General features: G+C 40.3%; 1 long non-coding RNA gene across 1 annotated transcript; it reads left to right on the top strand.

The window, feature by feature from the left end:
- Positions 1-8922: 8922 nt before the first annotated feature.
- LOC129445421 (uncharacterized) lies at positions 8923-9894 on the top strand. The gene is made up of 2 exons (XR_008644773.2): positions 8923-9093; positions 9516-9894. It is a non-coding gene; the product is annotated as an uncharacterized lncRNA (long non-coding RNA).
- Positions 9895-12540: the final 2646 nt, after the last annotated feature.

Here is a 12540-nt window from a genome sequence, read left to right on the forward strand (position 1 = left end):
TCCTTAGAATTGAGTTTTAAAAAGTTTTTGATAATTGGTGGAAAACCTTGGTAATCTGGTTTATTGCCAAAACTGTCAAAGAAACATCCTAAACGCTCTTCGTTTATGTAGATGGCTAACCAATGTTGACCGGGAAGTCCAGAAGGATGTGTGTTCAAAATAACCATTGATGGTAATTTCTTTAAAGGCTCTTTCGGTAGATAATCACATGGTAGTACTCCGAGAAAATGAATGTTGCAGGAAATCCGGTCCATAACTGATGTAAGCTGTACAGTATTCATTTTTTGAGTATTAATAGTAGTCAACCAGGACCTGCCGACGATTTGATATTTCTATAACACTGTCAAAAGTAGCGTATAAAATTTAATTTACTGTCCGAGGGAGGGGTTGTCTAAAACGGGCTTCCAGTCTAATATTACCACTCTTAATAAGCGAAATGTGCTGCCCGCACTCCTCATCCGGAGTTAGATTGAATGCGTAGAGTGTATAGCCGTGCAGGAATTCTTCTCTATCAATAGATAGTCCCTGATTTTTAAGATGTCTTCCAGAGGACAGGGCTAACTGATAAAATTCCCTCACTGCAGAACCGCTTCCAAATTCAGGTTGCAACGGTTTTGAAGGAATCTGGACACCATCGGCATAAATGGATAAAAATTCAAGGTCGTAGTTTTTAAATGCAAAGGGGTTTTTATCATACGCCCCCACAAAAGCATCATTATCAACCATCGCTACTACGATAGATTTTGGTAGAGTTCCTAAGAACAAGTTTTCTTGATTGCAGACACGCGATCCTGCAGGTACTGAGAAATTCTTCAGACATACTCTGTCGATTGGGTATTTGGCAGTGGTTGAAAGCAATGCTTGTGCATGCCCCAATCTTACAGCCGGCGATACTGTCACTTTTTTCACAAATAAAGATGCTGACAGGATGTTTAGCTTGTAGGCCGTAGCGTCGCTTCTCATCAAACAAAATTCATCTTTTCCTCTGGTCATACGAACTTTAATATCAACCCCATTAAGCATCAGTTTCTCTTGAAAGAAAATGTCGCTGTGAACAGGTGAGAGAAGTTCGACCACATTACTAGCGTTGGTGAAGGCTGCCCTCTTTGTTAACCCTCGATTTGTCCCCGCAGGATCCGTTATGTCCATATGTCCCGCGGTATCCTTGTAAAACAACGCAGCGCTGAAGAGTGTTTCAAGAGCATCTTTCCCATAATTGGTAAGACATTCTATTATCCCACGATAAGGGTATGTACTAGTACTTTGTGATATAAGTCGGTCCCCCAACGACACATCCACCTGCCCAAAAATCGAACAGCTTGGATAGTTTATAAGGCCCACAGGAGCTCCATCTGCAATATCTGTGCCATCTGGATTTGTGATTTTGAGTCGTAAAAATAATAATGTATTGTTTAGATCCACATAATCCTCCCCCGTTCCGGCAATAAAAAATTCCAGAGGTGTAGAGTCTGAAATCGCTGATAATGGAGGTATTTCTATATATGTATTTTTCTCAATAGCCATCTGAGTCAGCGGTACTGTAAACAGATCCAGCTCTGATTTTAAACATTCTTCTGACATACTGTGTAGTAAAGCCATGGTCTAAAATATTGTCTTTCTTCTCCTTTTTGCTGCCGGACACTTTCCCGACTCCTTACGCTTGCGTTTTACAACTGAAGTTTTTTTCAGATGTCGTTTTCTTTTCTTCTGCGTTTGACCACTCCTCCGGGCACCTGGGGGTCTAGACACTCTTTTGCGTGCCATTACCATCAGTCCTGAACCTTCTTGACTATTATTGTTATTGTTAAAAGACTGTGACATTGTATGGCTAACAACATCACTTATTATGTTCTTTGCAGCTGATTTAAGATGTGGTTTAGCTATGTTAAACCCACGTCTTAGTAATGGTATAGCCATTCTAAAGAGCCCGCGAAAAAGGCCTCCCAACCCCGCTCCATACATAACCCCACCCCCTGCATAGCCAGGAAGCCCATTGCCTGCCTGATTCTGATAATAGGCAACGTAACGCATGGGGTCAGTATTATGATTGTTGTAATATGCCATTTTTATTCAAACCCTTTAAAAAAGACGTTGTTTCACGGGTCTAAAATGTAATTTAGCACACACCTTTCCGTAGCTAAAACTTATGTCTTGATTTTGATCGTCTTTCACCTGTATACTTATCTCAGTGATAGAAGATTTATTCACCGGTACGTAATGCGGCCTGTCGTATCTAACATTAATAATCTTGTTGTTCTCACCGTCTATATGGACACACCTTAGTAGTGGTACATGATAATCACCAACTGATTGATATTCTATTATATCTGTGTATATATACATAGTGTAGAATCCTCCATTTATATCTGCTTGATGGGGCGCGTACGTCACAGATGTGTAACCGATACCATGGTTGTCATGAGTTGGAGGGTTTGTTTCTATTGCAATCCCCGGTTTTAACCCTAAAATTACTGCCAACTTTCCGAAAAACTTTAGTGACGTCTTTGGGGGTCCTTTTAGAAACGTTTTTAACGTGGTCAAATCCAAGACTCACACCCGATGGTAGATTTGCATTGATCTCCCTGATCAAGAAAACAATGTCATCATAATATCCAGATTTTATTCTGTAAAGTACGTTCGATGTCTTTTGATCGCCGTTGATGAAGATCTCAATCTCTTTGCCTTCAGCAGGGTAATCAGTGATATGTTTTATACCATTGTCGAGAATAAAGACAGCATCTTCCTCATTAAATGTATACCATGACGTACGATACTCAAATTCTATCAAGCCCACCTCCCATTCACCTTTCAGATGCATAGTTCTTGCTAAGCTGGTTGTATAATTAGATATTTTATTTCCCGGATAGGCTGCTAACGAAGCATTGCAGGGCAATGTAACATAAAAGCCACCCTCAGCCATGGTAGGTTTTTACACAAATGCATGGCATCTATGCAGGTCCTTTATTTTATTGATGGCTGCACATCAACCAACTCTTTTTCATCGATCCATGATGCAAATTTCGCAGGCCATCCGAGCCATTGTACCAGCAATAATGTTTTGTTTCCTTTCTTCTTCTTGTCTAATATTTTTTCAACTTTAAAGGCTTTGTTTTCACTTACAAGTATCTTTTGTAACTCTTCCTCATAAAAAACGCCTTCGATGACATCCCCATCATAATCACACAATCTGTAAACAGGTGGCTCTCTTGGGATACATGCTGATATAGTGAAAAACTCCTGCGTATAGTTTTCCTCATACCCTCTTGCAAAAGGACCTCTAACTTTAGAAATTCTAACTACGTCGCCAACTTTGTATTTAAATATGGGGTTTACACTGTGAGATCGACTATCGCCGTAAAGATTATGTAACACCTCGGATTTGTTTTCTTCGTTTACATCAATCGGCCTCATCTTTATACTTCTATGATAACTGACGTTGTAGCCACGTGTTATGTCTTGAAGTATTTCAATATAGCGCTTTGAATTTGTAGCCGTTAAATATCTCCACATCCTTCCTCGCAGAGTCCTGTTAAACCTCTCAATTACACTTGATTTTAAGTCACTGGATGTTGCAAAATGCGTAATGTTGTACTTCTTCATAAGTTGTTGGAAATGTTTGTTAAAAAATTCCTTCCCCTTATCTGTTTGTATTTTCTCTGGTACACGTCCCTCTTCCAGTATTGATTCAAAGGCTTTAGCAACCTCTACTGTGGACTTGTTTTTTAACACACGTGTCCAAGCATATTTACTAAAAAGATCTATACATGTCAACAGAAAATGATTGTTGTCATTTTTCTTAGCATATGCAGACATATCAACTAGATCAGCCTGAAACTGCATATCGATACCATAGACAAATACCCGATTCCTTTTGTATTTTAAAGGCGCAGTTTTATGTAGTGTGTAGGCATCTTCACCGGAGAGCCATTCCGACACTTCATCATTGGTTAAGCGAACACCCGTTTCTTTCAAAACAGCATCTTTTAAACGTTGTTTACCACCTAAAGAACCTGGGTTTGAAGGCGTGTAATAAATCCTTTTCATTACTTCTTCAGACATATTGTGACACCAGTCTCCACAAACGAATAACACAGAGGTTCAAAGTGGTACAAGTATTTATTGTGAAAGATTTTACATCACAAGTCATCAATGTAGTGTAGAAACTTTATACACATGACAATATTTTTGTCAAGAAGGTAATCAACCAGTGTTTCAATAATTTCACAAACATAATCCTTATCATTACTAGACATTGTAAATACACATAAATCAGTCACATATGTACATATGCATAATATATCAGTAATTCTGATAATGGCACCACATTCAGTCATCAAGTCTAAAAAATTTTTAATAGTTACAGAAATTGATTCGTCCTTGTTAATGCATAAACGCATCAGTGCAGACCAATCATTAGAAATATTTCTTACAACAGACATTTGGTTCTCGAGATTTGTAAGGCGTTTAGCATCCACATCACATCTGTTAACAGGTACATTTACATCAGAGTTTTCATTAACAATTTTATAAAGTAAGCTGGTCATCTCACATCTAATACGATGTTTAAGTAGACACTTGACCAATCCAGTCACAAAGCATGTATTCCCCATGGTTTTTGTTAGACACAGTCAATATGAATGATACCCTTCCAGCTGTCCACAGCGTCACGGACAATCCTTTCGTTGTCAGGGCCTCCAAGTTTTTCTCTGATCTCAGAAAGTTTTTCCACAATAAAAATTTCCTCACGCAGCTCGTGTAAGATGCTGTCAACTGACCCCTGAACCCTCAGAGGATGAATCCTTAATCCACAACGGTTCAATGCTTGAGAAATGATATGTTTGAGTTCTGGCTTGAACAGAGCACGTGACAGTTCCTCAAAGTAAAAGTCAAAGAAATAGGCATTAGCCTCAAAAATACAGCTGTGCCTAAGCTGACTAGGATGATTAACCTCACAACCGCTACAGAGCTCTTTCAGCTTTTTGTCAACAAGATGCTGCAAAAGTACCACGACGATTGTTTTTATGAGCTTGAAGCCGTCAGTCCGGATACATCCGTCTGTGGAGTCGATCCCCGCAAAGTGTGCTGCTCCAGCTACTGAACCAGTACAACCATAGGGTGTCGTAAGGAAGGTCAGGTTGTGATACCCCAGGTCCATGCAAAATTTATCCAACCAAGAGTTGTCAGAAATTGGCATAGTAATATCCATTGGGGATGACTCATCGACAGGCTTTCCAGTATCCGTCTCGAGGCTGTGGTCGTAGGATACTGGAAACCCTTCAGACGTTTCCGGAGCAGACCCAAGGATATTGTTGTAGCATGCTGGAACAACATCAGGTATTGTAGGGACCGTCTCAAGAGGCTCGCTGCCGCTGTAGGGTGTTGCATTGTCATCAGGCATCGCCGGGGGCGGCTTGAGGGCACTGGTCCAACTGTAGGTTCTTTCATCTTCATCAAGTCCTGGTACGGGGAGCGCAAAGGTACTGGTGTAGCATGGGGAAGCCATGGTTTCTTGAAGCCTGTTAAGCAAGTGTGTTGAATGATCCAAACTGGAACCATTTTAATGCCTGTAATAGGTAGGTGGGGTTAGGAGGCCGGTCCTTGAGGGTGGGACACACCTCTCTGGGTGGAACAACTTCACTTTAACGGAAGTGTAGCGATCATAAAGTTCACACCATCTAAACAATTTGTCAATGCATGAAAAAATGTTGTCAAACATTCGCACATCTTTCCATTGAAGCAGATATACCAAGTTGTAGTACTTGTGATGCTCAGACTCTGGAATCGGCCAGGTATATTCCATGATCTTTGTCTTGTCGTCGCAGCGAAAAATATAAACAAAGTCATCTGGCAACTTTCTACAATGGTCTCCAACCACCCGGTATCTTGTATGAGGATCCTCGCCGTCCCACTCCGCGATGTACAAAGGGTCGTCGCCACAGTTGTTCAAATCGTTCCAAACATAGTTATAAAATATGAACCAGTCTTTAGCAGGGAACACCAGACTAGGATCCTCCGAAGTAATTCCATCTACCAAATCGCCCGCAAAGAGCCTGACGAACCGCGACTCCTTGTCAAACAGATATCTTCCCACACGTCTATCAGACATCGAGAATTCATGTCTCACAAATTTCTCATTTTCATGGAGAAACTTTGTCAAACTAACACTCTGTTTTTTCTTAGGAGCAAAAGTAATCCTTTCTTCCATTTCCACAACACCTCTTGTCGGAGAAGTACACAACGCTCGTCTCGCCTTTTTAGGAGTCTTTGGAGCAGCCATTGCAACACTAGAACCACACCAGTCTTCTTGTTTAAAATACAAACTACCAGACCTTATTTAAACACTCACACAGGAGAGGGGAGGCGTGAAACAACAGAGACTATAGGACACCTGGACAAACATCATTTCCTGAGTAATTTCCGGAGTAATTTCCGGGGTATAAACATTAATTGCCACCATAATATTTTATTACAGGAAGCAAACATCTCATAAGGTGTTAGGTCGTAAATCAAGGTCATAAATCATAATTTTTGACACATGGTACGTCATATTTTCTTCTTATGTACTTCAATCATATTTCTAATACAATACTAGGCTACTCTTTTTCTTGAGCTTTGCCAACCACAAGCACCTCCTCTGATAATTTCTTGCATTCCTTTCCCTGGTGTTTAATAACTTTTGGAAGTCGATAATATTACAAATGTTTTTTCTCAAAACTGTCCTAATGGTACAACCTCAAACACGGCAATAATTAACCATTTTCCTTGACGACGTTCGGACAGTCCCTGTGCTCTGTTGTGACGCGTCGTGAAAACCCTCTATACACCGCTGTCAGCTTGGGCAACGATTTGTTGAAAAAAAAACAGTGAAATCATTAATTTTATATGTGTGATTTGATTAACTTGAGGAAAAGGAGGGTTTGCATTTTTTGGCGTGTTTCAACATGTTAAACAGTGTTCCAGAATGAAGCAATAATGCACAAAACTGTTTAAATATGCAAAAATATACATTAGAATGTAGATATTCTTCTCTGACTTTATTCACAGCTTAAGAAAATTATTACAGGGTTTTATTAAAAAAAATATTGTTGGAGAAAGTGGTCTGTATGGGCGAGAATGCAGTAAATAAATTAAGACGAATAAGTTAGCTTTCAGCTGCTGGTTAAACCGCTGCTGAAGCCAAGAAAATTAATTAAGTGTGCAGTATTTTCGTCATGGGCAGGCGCTCGCATTCATAATAGTGCACATCTCGTCTGCTGTCACGACTGGTAACAGGAGTGAGGACGCAAGTGCTGGGTTCACCATGAAATAAATAACATTTATTAACAGAACGGAAATAAAACAACAGGCGGGTAAACACAGGAACATCCAACAGAAGGAACAGGAACAGACATGAACGTAATGGCAATGACAATGATCCGGCCACAGGTGAGAAACAGACAGCAGTATAAATACACAGCACTAAACACGGAACAGGTGTGATGAATCAGTTTGAGAATTGTCCAGGTGACGTAATCGGAGACACAAACAAAACATGACATGGATCACCGTGACATGACCCCTCTCTCTACGAGTGGCTACCAGACACTCACATGAACAAAACAAACACAAAAGTCTGGTAGCAAGAGTCCAAGGGAGGGGTGGAGGGCTTGAGGACCCTGGCGATGCCGGCAGCCGCCGGGACGAAACCAACAGGACGGTGGGCCAGACTGCGCCAGGAGAACCGGAGCGATCGCTCCGAGAACCGAGGCAGACGAATTACCCCCCTCCTGGGAATCGCCGACGATCCGATGCCCCCCGGAAGTCATCTCCCGTCCCCTCGCGGAAATGGGGACCCTCACTTCGGTAGCCACCCCGGGGAAATGATCGGGCGTGGTCCGTTCCGGATCCCCCTACGAGCGGGACGGTGGTCCTCCGAGGGACCGTCGACGACGACGACTCAACCGTTGGGGGACCGCCTGGGCTGATCCTCCTCCCACAGGCCCGCAGGAGCGAGCGATCGCTCACGGTGGTCCTCAAGAGACATCGGGGCTGGTGGAGAATGAACCCCGATGTCACTACTCCCCCTCTACGAACCTCCTGGGGGAGCCGCCCTCCGTGAACCCGCTGCGTCCAGTCGGGCCGGATCATTCTGTCACGACTGGTAACAGGAGTGAGGACGCAAGTGCTGGGTTCACCATGAAATAAATAACATTTATTAACAGAACGGAAATAAAACAACAGGCGGGTAAACACAGGAACATCCAACAGAAGGAACAGGAACAGACATGAACGTAATGGCAATGACAATGATCCGGCGACAGGTGAGAAACAGACAGCAGTATAAATACACAGCACTAAACACGGAACAGGTGTGATGAATCAGTTCGAGAATTGTCCAGGTGACGTAATCGGAGACACAAACAAAACATGACACGGATCACCGTGACAGTCTGCATTATATAAACACGCATGTTTTCCTAAAAGCCGCTCTCTTTCCTACAACGACTGCCTGAATGACTCATTTGTCTGTAAGTCCAAGCTGTTGAGAAACAGGTCCACCGCCGCCATGATCTCTTTGTTTCAGACGGATCGAGTATTGGTGCATGTCCACTAATCGGCATGTGCATAGTCTTTCCCCACGAATGCGTCTCTTCTTACCCGTCACAGATTTGCCTCGTCACTCCCAGGCAGAGCCGGATTAAATAAATGGACTACACTAGGCAGGCTGCATTTTTTGCCCCCCCCCCATCAAGGTTATTTATGAATTGAAATCTGAAACTTACCAAAGTTACTAATAAAAGTGAATTCACATTTTACATAGCCTAGTCTTTGCTTACAAATTGGTTGTTTGTATACCAAATTAAGTCATGTGTTGTATATTAACCAGTCTATCAGACAATTTTTTGCTAAATTTATTATTTATACGTCATTACACGGCCCTATTAAATGCTATTAAATTATCCTCACCTTATCCATTGGGAGTGTCATTGTTAAGGCAGTAGTACAAGTAAATAACCAATAGGTGTCAGTAATCCGCGGGAGAGCTTCGCTGCATATTTCTCTTCAAGATTGAGAATCGCAATGAAATCCTCGTCGAGCAACACGTCCACTGAGGTAAATGTCCTCAAAACACTGGTTATTTATGTTTCAGTTATATGAATTATATAATAACAGTTTTAATATTATGTATAACAGTTTTATCTCGAAGTAATGGTAGTGCTAAACTCTAATGTATTGTTTCTGAGGCTGCTAGATTTTTCTTTACGCTATTCACGTTTGTGAAGTGAATTTAAAGCACATATTGCTTGCATTTTACTTAGTTAGCCACTATCCATTGGTTTTGTTATCATGTTTGGTATCTAACGTGATTTTTGTGGGGCTTAAAGAAAAAAAATCTTGACCCCGCTAGTTCTGCCATTGCAGTCATGAATTATTATGCAAGGAACAGTTTTTTTTTGCCTCGTTATTATACGCAAACATGCCTTATATAACGTAGGGAAATGATCGTTTGTCCTTTATTTATTTATTTTTTGCAGCAACCATGTCTGTGTCCTTAAAGGAACTCTGTCAGGTACAGATTAGAACTATGAACTTGAAAATCAACCATTCTGATGACTGGCGTCCCCATCCGAGTCACCACCTCAGACAACAACAGTCATAAACTCACAAACACAAATACACTCAGTAATGGGCTTAATAAAGAAAGACTTAACTATGATTTTATCTGTGTTAACCTATGATATCAGTTATTGATGTATTTTAAATATTTACGTATTACTAGGCTTATCATACATGCATTGAAGTTTTAAAATGTATCTAATATAATACTGTAATTAAATTGAATGTTTTGGATACCACCATTAAATTATTTTGTGCATGTAAAACACAAGCAGCAATGTTTTTATTGAATTCAATTTTGAATTAAATTGAATGTTTTGCATAACACCATTAAATTATTTTGTGAATGTTAAACACAAGTAGCCTAAATGTTTTATTTATTGGAGATAAAATGGCTGTTTAATTAATATAATACTTCTGTTTGTTAGGCACTAACAAGTGAAAATAGTTAGGTTTAAGTACATTTATTAAAACTCGATAGCTGTAATGCTTCTGTGCAGAAGGAAGCCCGTGAGCCACGAAGGTAAGTTTGCAAGCAGATTCATTTCCACTTATTAGACAGCAGTCCGCTCATCGTGTTTTGTATTGCATCACTTAAAGATCGTAAACCTTTAAAATCGAGTTTAGTAAGATGTATGCTACAGTCAGCTTTGGTTAACTATTGAAGCATCGTCTTTAAGGCTCAATGTGACCGCAGTATTTGTTGAACACTGCTGGCAGCGGCGACGTCTGTGTCCGTACCATTTTATCAATGAGAGCATAAGTTCGTATCTCTCTGCTCCCGAGCCATAAAGCTCGTCTTTAATTGAAATAATGTTTAATAACTTAAAAAATACGGCGTTTTTTTAATTTCCTGAAAAATAATGGTTTTGGAGATACGGGGATCCCGCCCGACAGCGGCGAAATTGTAGATGGGACATTTGTAAAAAAAACAAAATTTCCCCCTCTGTCTGGGCCCCATCCCGCCAATCGGGCCCTAGCACGTGCCTAGTTTGCCTTTGGGTTAATCCGGCTCTGCTCCCAGGTAGTGATGTTTGGTTCTTGAACGAATCGTTCTTTTGAGCCGGTTCTCAGGAAGTAACCGGTCGAGCCGGTTCGCAAATCGAACTGAATCGAACTTTAGTTTTGGGCATAGGTTCCGGGTTGATGACGCAGGACGCACAGCCGAAATAGCACGTCGGACTCATAAAGAACCGAACGAAGTTTGTCGATGATTGGCGAGGCGAGGATTGCCGACGATTTTGACGGATGAGTTGCTGACACTGCGTGTCACCGAGGATTTGAACGAGCCTGATGCGCAAAGTTTTTTGTTTTATTAGTTTCTTGATATGCTTGTTTTATTAGAAAGCTTTAGTTATGATACGATTTATTTTGCATGCAAATCATATTGTAGTTGTTTAAGGAAGACCAATGAGTTTAGCACACAAGTTTATTTATTATTTATACTTACACATATCCGTAATTGTGCATCAGTGTCTTTTAGGAATCTTATTCAAGTTGTAGGTTTGTCAATTTTTTTTACGATTTATTAATTATTTATGATCCGCGACTTAAACTGTGACCACAAACATTACTAACTTGTGAATGCAAGGCAATAAACCACCTGCCTTCACAAAAACAACTGTTTATTTAAATGTTTTAATGTGTTGACACAAACGACTTTATTTGAATGTTTCATTGATACAATAAATGCGTATAGTAATGTCATTTCATGATGACGTCAGGAACCGGTGAATCGGCTTTTTGAACCGGTTCAATGAGCCGAACTGTCCGAAAAGAGCCGGTTCGCGAAAATGAATCGGACTTTGCATCACTACTCCCAGGCCTCCAGAGCTCAAGCCCGTAGGCAGGGGGGGTTCGGGTGGTTCGAACGAACCCCCCCTCAGTGCCTAAAGGTCCAGAAGTTAAGTTGTTTTTTCACATGATTATTGCCATCAATGTTTTAATCAATGTTTGTGATAAATATTCTGGGTTGCTGTTTTAAATTAAAATAATTATTGTAGCTGGACGCATGACCGTACCCACCATTGAGGTCCCCGATGTCCGGACCTCGTCATTTTCTGACGCTCGTCTTATTTGACTCAACGCTCAGCGCTCGTTTTGCTTCTGGCTGCACAGACCGATCGCCATGTAATGTCTTAGCACCGCGAGACCGATTCAATAGTAAATGACTCTGTATGCTTTTAAATAGATCTCACGGTAGTGTGATGTCACAGGCCAACAGGTCTGTGCTGCGCTTCATTAAGTAAGATAAAGTCAAAATTTCGACATGACCAATCAAATCAAACCAGGCAGACAGAGGTGCCACACAGAGTTAGTGAAAGTGCAAGAAAGATGTAATCCAGGGGTCTCAAACTCAAATTGGCTTGGGGCCATTTCTGAGATTGACATTTAATCAGAGGGCCGCAGAGCTATTATTTTAAGGTTAAAAAAGTACAATATTTCTGTAATTTGACTGTTAAAATTCTATTATTTAATGTATAATAAAAACAATGTTTTTTATCTTTTAAATATATATTATTTTATATAAGTAAATCGTTTCTTAACCTTCCCTTTAATAACTAAGGCCTATGAAAACAATGCACTAAACTAACAAATAAAATTTCTGTATACATTTATAAACTATTATAAAAAAATACCATCAGTAAGTGTTTGTGTTTTGATTTATTTTGGATTGTTTACAGTCATAGTATTTATTTATTATGTTCCATCTTTGTTATTCCACAGTTTTAATGAATTTGCTATTACAGGTATATGTGGAAAAACATGAATAAGTGAAAGTGATCCTAAAACTTCTGAATGGGTAGTCAATGTTACATAAGCTAGTTAAACTGAAAAAAATTATAATACTGCTAGGTGTAATTGCATAGCAAGCTAACGTTACATAATAATCTATTATACTTCATTATATATAGCAGTATACATACTTTTATCCTCTGTATG

This window comes from Misgurnus anguillicaudatus, chromosome 3 (assembly GCF_027580225.2).
Source record: "Misgurnus anguillicaudatus chromosome 3, ASM2758022v2, whole genome shotgun sequence".
Classification (NCBI taxonomy): Eukaryota; Metazoa; Chordata; class Actinopteri; order Cypriniformes; family Cobitidae; genus Misgurnus; species Misgurnus anguillicaudatus.